Genomic DNA, 12,806 nt, shown 5'->3' with positions numbered 1-12,806 from the left:
AGAGGAGAAGAAAGATATTTATTTGTTCCTCCTGTCAAAGGACTCATCTAGTTCTTGGTCCTACACTACTGTAGTATCTGTGGTCAGCATTAAGGTATTAGTTTCTGGAATGGGATGGAATCAAAGGGATTGCCCAGGACAGGTAAAAGCAGGTAAATTAGAATAGGAGTCACTTGCTTTCTTTTCTATTTTTTTTTATTCTGTTTTAAACACTTGAGCCCAATGCTGTTTACCAGCAAGCCATGTTACTAACACTACCAGTCCCTCATAGTAATTAATAGTAAGTATAACTTAATAAGTACATACTGTATGCAAACAACTGTACTAATTATTTCACATACATTACTTCATCTAAAACAGCTGTAAGCCCCATGAGGTAGGTGATACTTCCTCCAATGTTCCGATTAGGTCATCAAGGCCTATAGTTAAGTGCTTGTCTGTGGCACTATGGCGACTGAATGTGGCCCCGTTATCCCATTTGTCCTCCCATGACTGTATTGTCACACAGTCTCTGAGACTCCAAAGCCTCAACTAATGTAATGTGATAGACCAATTTCCTACGCCTTTATCTTATTTTGTTCCACAAACAATATTTGTGAGTCCTTGAAGAAGAAAAGAAATACAGCCAACATTAACTAAATGAGTTACCTCGTTGGTCTCTCTAAGGAATATGTAAATAAGACACAGATTCTTTCCTCAGGGGATTTGGGATTTAGGGATAGAGATTACAGATTGTAATCTAGGATACAGATGTAGCACAGTTTGATGTACGATTTTTCACCTTCACAATGGTGTGGAAGAGAGGTGCATTCAGTAGAAACTGTACTTTGAATTCTGAATTGTAATCTTTTCCCAGCCTGGCAACACGCACTATGGCCTCTCATGAAGCAGGGCGGCAGCGGTGAGTGGCAGCTCCCAGTCGGCCACATGGTCACGAGGACAAACAATTGAAACTCTACGACGTAGTATTAAACATACTTTCAACTTACAATATTTTCATTATATTTTGCATTTATCAGGATGTAATCCCAGCATAAGTCAAGGAACATATCTATATAGATGCAAATTTTTTAACACAGCCCCAAAAAATGCTAGCTGGCACAAAATAAGTACAGATGAAGTTCATTTGGTAGGGAATTAACTTGCAGCTGGGGAGAGAAGAGAATCTTTATGATACAGGCCAGATAGAAACTGGTGTAGAAATGTGAAAATGGAGATACAGACTAACAGTCTGCCCTGAATACCCTACACAGCCAGCCATTTTACAAGGTTCCCCAGCCTCCACCATTCCCAGGGCAGAGGCCGTGTGTCCTTGCACGGAGTATGTTCCCTCTTCCACTCTGTCATTGTATCTATAAACTGAAGGGGATGGCCCGTAGGAACAACACAGGCCACGTTCTATGGCTCTTCGTTTGGACTCTGATTAGATTTGCTGCCAAATGGAGAATCAGTCCAGGAGAGATCTGTCATATACTCCCGAGCCACGACTGCAGAAGAGTGAGATGGACTTCTTGCTGCTGAAAGAAGACAGAAGCTCTTCTACAGTCCCCCAGAAGATCGGGTTCTGGGAAGAACCTGCCCTTAGCCATGACAGGATGACGCTTGATGTCCGGATTGTCCCAACGCTTTGGGGAAATATGTTGTTGCCTTGCCTTTTCATAGCATGGTTTCAATGGCAAAAAGGGTTACAGGCTGGTCTTCAAATTCAGGCTACTTCTTGGAGGTGGTTGGTAGACAGCCTGGACTGAGATGATTTCCACCCACTAGATTTCTAGGGAAAAATCCCCATGATGCTACAAGTCAAGAAATGTAGATAAAGCGCCAAGCACACCACCGCTGCATAGTAGGTACCCAGTCACTCGCTACTGGAAGCCAGGAAAGACGTGCTTCACTCAAGCTCAGGGCTGCTTCCCGGATGATTTATCACCTCTTTTTCTGGTGATAACAATTCAGGGACCTTGCTAGAGATTTGAGACTCTTTCTCATTAGCCACCGTTTCAAATTATGTTGGCAAAAAGTTCCTCTATAATTTCCAAAGGGAACTATGCCATAAAAAGTAGACATCGAATCAATGGACAATTAAGTATCCATTTACAAAAATATGCAGACTATGTTCTTAGAAAAGCTTAAATGGATAAAATTAAGCAGAAAAGTCAGAGAAAAGTTATTATGTACACTCCATAATTGCTATAATGGTTACATACGGAAAGATTTAAAGTAGGCCAAGAGATGATAAAAAATAGTTCTTTAAACACAAAGAAAAAGATAAAATTCCTTGTGAAACTTATTTAATAATAAATTCTTTTTCTAATGAAAATGTCATTGTACTTTTTCTCATTGTTGTTAAAAATGCAAACCACACAGAGAATCTACAGACCCTGCAGACTGCTGGATCACTGCCAGACTCTTAATACATATATAAACTTACACGTATTTCTCCACAAATAGAATCTTATGCTGCTTGTTTTATATGTTTTCATTTTTAACATCAATAGTTTTTAATGGTAGTTGAAATGATAAAAGCTAATACAATCTTTAAAAAATAAAGGATAAATAATCCAGTTAGCTAAAAATAATTCTAGAGGCTCATATACAAATGACAAGATAGAGTCTTTCCCTTAATTTCCATGAAGATCCCAATCGGGTGGATCCCAACCGTTCCTATTTGCAGCGGCCAAGTAACCAGGCTGTGTCCTCCAAGGTCAGCAGGAAGGGCAACAGCGTGGATGGTGTTGGGGACGGGGAGCAGGACGCAGCCCCATCTGTTGTTCAGTGCCTGACGGTCGAGACCAGGCTGCATGGACAGCTCCACAACGAGGAAGAAGTTGCCTCTCATTAGTTAAATAGATGTTAATTGAATAGATGGGAGTCCAGAAGTGAGCCACACAGAGGCAACTGGTGGTAAACTGCCACGTATGTTCCAGCGGACCCCACAGGCTTGATTTCGATTTTCCGAGTTTACACTCCACTTTCCAAGGGGGCCTGCTGTCTGTATTCTCCAGTCTCGCGTCTGTGTGCCGTCTCTCCCAAGGGATGCTTCTCAGTACAGAGGTTATTATTCATTATCCTCATGTCATTCTAGTTAATAGGACTGAGGGTTTCCTGAGGTCAGATGGCAGTGCTGCTCCATCTTTGAACCAGGCAGGCTGGAAAATGCCTTCTCCTTCTGCGCTGTAACTAGGAGAATAATGAAGTAATGGGAGGTTATGCAACTCAGCACATGGCATTTCCTTGGAGAGCAGAATTGTCAGGATGGAGGCATAGGAAGCTAGTCTTTAGGTAAAACAGCCTCACTGAAGCCTCTCAGATACACTAGAATTGCTATTTTTAACACAGGCCTCATCAATTTGAGGACCGATAAATGCTGGCCACTGGGGTAATTTGCATATTTCTGAAGTAAGAGCCTAATGCACGCATCGGGTCTTCAAAGAGATTTGTGATGCTCTAAAACATAACATCCCATGACGTTAAAGATCTTAGACCTGCCACCCCAGACACTGTGGGTGGCTAGCCAGATTCCCTCCGATTCCTTTACTATTTCAGCACACTCTTCCCTCATTTCCATTGTTTTGCTTCTAAAGGCTCACACGTGTGACCCTGTTCAGAAGCACTTTGCATACTCATGCAGAAAGCAGACGTATCTGGAGTTTATATCCCCCTGGGGTGGCCCTTGGCCAATGACAGACTGGTGAAGAGATGTAAAAGCCCAGCTCCCTTGCCTCCTGTGGGGCAATCTAATGTGTGGTTTACACTCTAGTGTGCTGTGGAATGGGGCTGGAGTCAGAGCTTTGCCAGAAATTGCTTGGCTTCTTCCCTTCCACATCTTATTTCCCTCACTACCTCACTGGATTCTCCTAGGGACCCTTTCTTAATACATAACTCACTTACACGCAAGTCGGGTCTCAGTGTCTCCTGGGAAACTTGTCCTAAGACGACTGCATACAGAATGCCAGCAGGATGTCAACAGTCTCTTCACCCTTGAGCCTTCTACAGAACAGCCGACCACAAGCTGGAAGTGAGATGGTTTGCCATGGACAAGCTGGGGGCACACGCAGTAAGAGGCAAAGAAAGAAAATGAAGTAGATGGATGGGCATAGAAGTAGGACAGAGAGAAAACAGAGGAAAGAAAAAATGTTTCATAAGAAATGGCGAGAATCACGCATTTATTATGCATTTGGTATTGTGTTACACTGGGAAAGGTTTCAAGTAAGAATGGAAGGATCTAGGTTCTTGTTCAGACTCCGTAAATTATCAACTGTTTGGCCTGAGACTAGCCACTTAAATTCTCTGGGTCTCAGGGTTTGTTTACTGTAAGTCAGAGATACGCTACCTAATTCATAATATTATTGGGACAGTCAAATAAAACTGGAAGTGAGAATACCTTAAAGTACTAGAGCATAATAATATGCTTCCTTCCCTTAGCAGTTTTTTGAATGTCATGATTTGGACTAAATGAATACTTAACTAAGATATAAAAAGCATTTAACGTATAATACTGTCATACAAGAGGTTTCCTTCTCACTGGAGAAACAACCGGTACGTATGTACCTATACACAAAATTATGTAGACAGTGAGGCTGCAAAAGATTTGAGAATATGGGGAGGTCTCAGCTGCCCGAGGGAAGGGCATGTGCATTAAGTCGTTTCTCCCTGTTAGATGTCTCCAGGGCACCTGTTCTCCTTTTTGGGACACTCCTCACATTGTTGGAAATTAGTTATTTAATGTCAGTCTTTTCCACCCCATTTTAAACACAGATACCTGAGTTACTTGCCCAAGAATCTCCAATGCCTAGCACATAGGTTAGGGCACAATAAGTATTTCCTAATGAACAAGTGATGTCAGGTGGACATGTTCGGGCAGATGGAATTTGAATGGGCAATCAAAAAATATGTTGCAATGTGAAGGAAAGTGGAAACTGTGGATAAACCTCGTTAGACTCAAACAGGGTTCGTGCTCAGCATTGTAGGAGAACGAACTGGAGATCTGGGGTAGGAGCCACACTGTAAAATTATTTGACTGCCAAAACGATGATAAGAAATCCGGACACTGGAGTCACTGGAGGTTTTGCGGTAGAACAACGTGGTGGAATCGCGCAGTGGGAAGGCCTTTCTGCCAGAGGGTGTGGGATGTGCTGTGGGGGTGTGTCAGTGGGATGGAGCCCAACTAGAAAGCTGATGCAGCAACTCTGAGCCATTTCGGGGAGAGCATTAGACCAAGAGCAACAGTTGTCTAGTGGGAGAAAGCATTGCCATAGGCCACCTATTCTTGTCCCAACTTCGCTATCAGAACTCAACCAAAACATCTGTATAAAAAGTGATACAGTCTCAATTCCAGTTTCCCAACACATGACTTGGCAGGGGGTAGATTTACGTAACACTAAAAGGTCAAATCCAACTACGCATCTGATGCATTTTTCTCCAGGTTTCCTTCTAAGTAGGATTTGGGCTATGCTTAACCACCTCCATGGCTGAAGACCTCACAACTTCTCAGGCATCCTGTTCTCTACCAGCATTATTGGAATTACTGAACTACAGGGCACACGGACATGACTGGTCTTTTTTTCTTTTCTTTTTTTTTTTTTAAGAAACTCCGAAGGAATTAGCCTTCCCCTTGGTATGGGACTGGTGATTAGTAAACTTAGATTTTATTTGCAAATGTGTCACTAGGCTCCTGGGCAAAACTGAGTAAGTTATTTCTTGCTTTTTTACTTCAGTTTCCTCATCTTAAAAATGCTAACGTTGGACTAGATCATTAATTTTTAGATGTGGATAATCATTGCAATCACCTAGGGAACTTGTTAAAAGCACGTTAAACCTCCTGAGCCAGAATCTTTGAGAACTAGGCTCAGGCATCATACTCTTAACAAACTCTCAAGTGATCTTATGAAGCCAGCCTGAGTCTGGTGCAGGCAAAAGCCTGTGGGAACTGATGGACTCTACGAAGATCTCTATGATCTTCTCCAGCTCTCAAAACTTGATTTAAGAATCTTGTTCTGTGGTTCCTTTGTTAATAATACAAACAATGATATAACTATAACTTTTTGTCAGAATATACCAGCCTAAGTTTTAAAAGAGGAGTGGGGGAGGCTATCAAACAATGTAAAGAATTTTTCTCTAACTCCTCCCCTTCCTGCTATGGCAGATGCTCCAATTCCCCTCTTTTCGGTACTCTGGGCGTTCACTGGGGCATATTCTCAAAGACACCCCATTGCAGGTGAGGTGCTGTCCCGCTTTTCTCAGGTCTGATTGTGAGGTAAACGCCTTTTCCCTGGAGTGACGTGTGTCGTCTCTCAAACCCAGGAATTCCTCCCAAAACTCTCTTGGTGACACGGCTGTCACTAGGTCCTGCAGGTGACCACTGTGCCCTGCTGTCGCTACACCTGCTGATACAGCTGAGGAAAAGGACAACAGACATCACTAAATTTCAAGTAGAGCAAACGGGTTACATCTTGCAGGCTAATCAAGACCCACTGCCTGTGAGAATTCTGGGGCTGCTTGGGTTGGGGGGGAGGCCATGCCCAATTATTTATGCCTGTTATGGGTACAAGAGTGAAAAACAATGGTATGCCGAGGATTGGCCGTCTAGCTCAAATCCCCTCTCTTATTTTTGGCTATTTGTTTTGTTCTACAGATGGAAACACGGAAAGCCAGAGAAAGTCTTACCCACGTTGCCACAAGTACGCCAGGGTCACCAGGTAGAGTTTGGGTTGCAGGCAGCTGACCAGTGTGCCAGCCTGGAGGTCCGCGGTACCCTTCCGTGGGCGTTTCTGAGATGTGTGCGTTCGTGCGCTCCGTTCGGAGCCCAGGCGATACTCCACCTTACAATGCAGGCCTTCAGCGCAGCCCGTGCGCGCTTTCCCGATGTTTATCTGTCCTTCCGAAGTTTCTTTCTTTTTCTTTTTCTTAAAACTGTAGGATTTATCGAGGCAGCATGATCTCAGGACAACCACTTACTACATCTTCTAACAGCTGCTCTCTCCCCTTTGTTGAGGGTCAGCTACATAATAACGCTTCCCTCGCAGAAAGCCTGTGCTGCCGGAGAGATTCGGTAACTCAGGGGATTCGCAGCAGACAGTGGAGCCTTTGACCCTGGGTCACTGTTTCATCTCTCACCCAGACGAGGCCTGACAGCCGTTCAGGGGCCTCCTTGCAAGGGAATGCCCAGCCATTTGTCTCAAGACAAGCAGCACCAAGTGATGGAGCCTTTGGAAAGTCTTGAAATGCTTTTTGTCATTCCTTTGACTTCAGTTGTCTGTCGTTGTGCAAATCAACAGAGACCAGACCCCACAATGTCTGGATGAAACGTACTGGCACAGAGCACGCAGGTGCTGATGGCTGGCCCGGAAGCTCTGTCCGTGGGCAGCATACAAAAAGATTATTACCACCACGTGGAATCCTGGTTCCAGGCTAGGTGCTACAAAAGCATCACTTCTGAATTGACAAAGAGGTCGTCAGCCACATTTCAGCAGAGGTCTTTGTTCCCCCCCAGCCCACTTCCCAGAGGAACGCCCACAACAGCTACGGCACAGCTCCCAGGCTGAAGTCGCTCAGTGTCTTGGTTGGACCTCGACTCAGAAATGTAACAGAATTCACCCCAGAAAATATCAGCTTGCGTGGTAATTCTCATGACTGTTGCTTTCATCATAGGAATGGAGACTTAGCGGGAAAGACTACATTATAAATGGGATATTGTTTTGATTTAATCTGTATTGTATTTTTTTCAGTTACCATTTAATCCCCTTTTAACCTCCTCCCCTCAGCAATCACCACACTGTTGTCCATGTCCATGAGTCCTTTTTCCTTTTTGCTCAATGCCTCAGGATATTTTTAATATTTCTGACCTGGAGGAGTCTCTGTTCCTACAAGTATGCTTTATTGTCATAGATGCACAACAATCATAAGAATAGGGTGCAGATAAAAGCAAGTTAGTGACAATTTTCAATTCAGGTTACTACTTATTTATATCTGTTTGTATCCAAAATCTTTCCACAGGAAGCTACAACAACTCGAAAGATCCCCCCATGAAACACCTGTTTTGATGTTGCTGCTGCTGCTTTGTTATTTTTCTACTTTCATAAATATCATCAATAAGTTGTTCAGGATAATTATAGAGAATTGTTAGACTGTGGAAGGAAGGTATTTTCGAGAACTGTGGTATGATGGAGAGACCTTTGGATTAATAGTCATTCTGATTATTAGACTGAGTATTTAGCCATGCAAATTAATCTCTCTGAGCTTCAATTTTGTCATCTATAAATTGTAAAACATAATTTCTTTCTGCCTCACAGCAAAACTGCAGAGATCAAATGCATGTACATGAAAGAACCTGCAAGCTATTAAAGTTTTGTGTGTTATAATACATTTTTTCTGATTAGAAAAGTAATGGTAGTTTACTATGGAAAAGTGCAAAGTGTTATAAAATATGTGATAAATTAATGTAACTCATAATCTCACAATTCAGAAATACCACCTGTTAAAATTTTGGCATGTAAAAAAACTTTAGCACTATTTTTTCTCTGCATATGTGTGTTTAAAAATTGAAATCATACTATAAACATGGTTTTTAATGTATTTTTTTCAGATACCTTGAGTGTTATGGACAGAAGCGTGTTCCCCCCAAATTCATGTATTGAGGCCCTAACTCACAATGTGACTGCATTTGGGGATTGGTCCTATACAGAGATAATTAAGGTTAAACGAGGTCATCAGGGTGAGACCCTAATCCAGTCAGTGTGACTGGTTTCCTTTACAAAAAGAGGAAGAGACACCAGCGATGTGCAGGCAGAGCGGAAAGGCCAGGTGAGGACACAGGGGGAAGACAGCCGACTGCAGGCCGCCAGGACCAGAAGAGACAACTGTCTGTTGGTGGAGCCGCCCAGCCCGTGCTATTTGGTCACGGCAGCTCTCGCAGGCTAGAACCGTGAGCATGTCCCTGTAACTATTTTAAAAGAATTTGATTTTTAATGGCTACAAAATCATCGTTTTAATATAATTATGTAATGAATCCCCTATTTTGGAATATTTAGGTCACTCTCAATTTTTGTTGTAATAATTAGTGCTGCTAATATCTTTGTATGTTGATAAATCATTATTTAGGTGCAAAATGCTCTCCAAAAAGACTGTACTGTAAATTAATAGGAATAAACTATGGAAATTCTGTGTACTATTTTTGCAAGTTTTCTGGGTTATTACAAAGGAAGATATACCCTGTAACAAGAAAAATAGCTCTCGTATATTTATACAAATGCTATTCTGCAGCTTACATTATTTAGGTACAATATCAGACAAGCCTTCTTGGAGATCAATATATTGATTGCAAATACTGACAATCAAACAGAGACCCTAACATAAATGTGTTTTGTTAGTAAGAAAATGAGAATTTGATGCACAAGTATAGGTGAGGGAAAAGGATGCTCTACCAGAAATATCTTTCTAGAGAGCATTGCCCCTATCAGAGAAGAGCGAATGTGAGAGTGGAGGAGAGATTCCTGCTTTAGCTGGTCTCTGCACGGACTTGACAGGCAGCTGTCACCCTGGGTTCCCCGTGGTTGGAAAAGGTTTGCTACGCTGGCTCTTACAATCAAGGTGGTGGGCCCTGGGTTTTTCTGGAGGTATGACAATTCAATTAAAGTCAAATATTTCCTAAGCACCTAATGTCTGCAAGGTTTTTTTGAAGGTTACAGAAGTGAATAAGGAAGAGTCCCTATCCTTTTAGATAGACAAACTGGTGAGACAGACTAATAGAAAGGGAAACCGTGAAATATCCTAAAAACTGAAGGAAATAAGCCCCACTGGTGGCTGGAAGAGTGCTCCGCACACATTAAGGAGGTGAAGGCATCGTTCATAGAAAAGGCAGCATTATAGGACCAATGGGGTACTGCTAAGCAGAGTCTGATGGAAAAACTGCTAAAAGTCTTTCACATCTGAAAGGAAGTGCGGAGGGGTCAGGGGTGGTAGGGTGCGCAGGGTGTGTGATGGGAGATGAACTTGGGGGTTGGAGCCATGAAGATTGCAGTATGGATTTGGAATTACTAGGGAGCCACCAAAGTACTTCATTCGATTTGTATTTGAAGATTTCCGAGAAAGCTGTAAGGGATTAAAAAGGACTAAACGAAAATATATCTTGCTTTCAAGAGTGACAGAGGAGAAAGATTTACTCCCTACACCACTCCACCCCACCCCACCTCCCAAAACTCGGTTCAGGAGGAGATCTGTTATACCCCACAGAGCCAGGAAGCGAGCTCAGTGTTAGTCACACACTACAAGGCGCTCAGACGAAAGCATCCACACCTTTCCGCTGAGTGCGTGTCAGATAATGTCTAGTATTTGTCAGGACTTGGAATAATGGTTTACTCTTCACTTGTGTCCATGTATAATGCATCTTCACTTCTAAGGTTTAAGTCCTGCATCTGTCAATCACTGTGTGACTTTCTGCAAGTTACCTGCCCTCTCTGACCCTCAATCTTTCTTCTGTCTAATGTGGGTAATACCTACCTCATAAGGATCTTGTAGGCATTGAATGAGATAATACACAGTAAAATGTTCATTAGCTATAATGTGTAATACAAATGTTATTGTTATTACAATAACATCTTTTTTTCTTTTAGAGGAATAAGAGAAAATTTTCTGCACTATTTGACCAGAAGGTGGCAGCATGCTGTTTGCTAGTCACCTCCTCTCTGTTTTAAATCTGGGGGGTATTTTCTGAAGACATCATCATGCAACCATGAAAAATCTAATGGGAAGATAAGTTTGAAGACTTCGTTGTTTTCCATCTTTTTTCTGTTTTGTTTTGTTCTGTTTTACACTATGGTGGGGTTAACATATAGAAAAGTTACAGGAAGCAAAGTCTCCTTAGCAGCTTGAGTAAGGAGAAAGCATTCATTCTCTGGCCCCACCCCTGCAGGGCATGCAACATTCAAGGCCTCACTTTTGTGGCTTTTTAAAATGCCTTCTCTGTCGCCTGGTGTTTGAAGCAGGGACTTATGCTCTGGTTTTGTCGATCTGGTTAGAGAGACAACCATCAATGTGAGAGAGAAATATCAATCCATTGCCTCCCGTACGTGCCTGGTCCGGCAATCGAACCCACAGCATTTTGGTGTATGGGACGCACGACGCTCCAACCAACTGAGCCACCTTATAATGATGCAAAATAGAAGTCTGGATGTTTTGTAAACCTAGGAACAGCTTTAACCATCTTGTTGGAAATTTCTTTCCAATACTCTGCTTGGATAACCAATGTTCCCTAAACTTGGTTTTGCTTTCCATTGACAATGGTGATAGTACCATAGTGCTGGCGCAATATTGAATGAATGCAGCCAAATCTGGTGCACTGCAGCTTCCGACTCCCAGGAGCAAGACCTGGACCCCACTCCTGAGGCCATCTCTGTGGTCACTCACTGTGCCTCAGTGATAGGAGTGAGGAAAGCATTCGGGTCCATAAATTTTGTCCTGAAGTCTATGAAATTTATAATTGTCACTGCCACCATTTCATTTCCAAATTAGTTCAAAAATCTGTCTGATTTTAGCCCAAAATCCAATTTAAGTGGCCTGCTAGTGCAGAATAAGGAATAAGGATTATTTTAACCAGGCACTCATTTGTGATATTACACAAATAATTAAGCCATAATGAAAAAGGTTGTTCTAAGACTGCTGGAGACATTTCCTAACACTCAGGTTGACTCACATAACTTACTTGTCTTTTCTGAATCTCATTTTACGCATCAGTAAAATTTTAAAAAAGAAAAAAAAAGAAACGAAAAAGAGGTGGTAGAAGTTATCTCTGAGGTCCTTGCCACCTTTGTTCTTCTGTGATCCTGACAGAGGTCAAATTTTGACCCATGTTTAGTACTAGGCCCCTATGAGTGATGAGGGTCTTTTTAACACAGTGCTTTTTGCTTCATGTATTTATATCAGCACCTGAACTGGGCTGTTGACTGCTTGGTGGAGCATGGGGCCTAACATGAAAACTCTGCCACAAGATCAACCTCCCCCCTCCAGTGAGGCAGACACCTTTCAGGTAGTGAATTCCGTACCCACACTGCCCAGGTTCCCCCACAAATGTGAAAACTGTGAATGCTGCCCCTGGTGGCGAGTGTCACCAAGCTAGGGCAATTGTATCTAGGGGTTGGCTGGAAGAGCATTTTCCCTAGAGTAATAAAGCTTAAATTGAAGCGTGGCTCTAGCCCTAACTTGATTGGAGTCCTTGGACCTGAGCTTCCATTTATACATATTTAAAATTTAAGGAAACCATCTAACTGCATGGCTACAGTGTTCCTCAGGTGATATAACAGATGCGAATTTTTATAAAGACATGTCATTCAACAATCATTGAAAATCCACACCATGGAAGTAATTGATTTTCAAGAACCCTTCATGTTGTTTTCAGGGAATAGGAGTGTGGCAGGCATGCACAAAAGTGACCTTGAAAAGGGCTAAAGCTGATAGGTCAATACAATGACTACAAAATGGCACGAGCAGAGACTACATTCATGTAGTTTACTACATGAACAGAGGAAATAAGTTAAACCCTAAAATATTCCCAACAGGCAAGAACTAATAATGAAAAACAAAGCACTTGATAAAATTCAACACCTATTCCTGATTACAAGCCATCAGAAGATATCCCCCCAAAACTTTCCAAACTAGAAAGAAGCCATATACCAGGAACCTAAGACAAATGTCATAATGACATTAGAAATAGCCCTAGTTAAATACGAAACAAGTTAAAGGTGCATACCAAGTTACTACTCGTATTCAGCATCATACTAGAGATCTTATCCAATGACCTAAAACAAATAAAAAAA

Source organism: Desmodus rotundus, chromosome 2, assembly GCF_022682495.2.
Source record: "Desmodus rotundus isolate HL8 chromosome 2, HLdesRot8A.1, whole genome shotgun sequence".
Taxonomy (NCBI): Eukaryota; Metazoa; Chordata; class Mammalia; order Chiroptera; family Phyllostomidae; genus Desmodus; species Desmodus rotundus.
Note: the sequence above shows the minus strand (reverse complement) of the source record.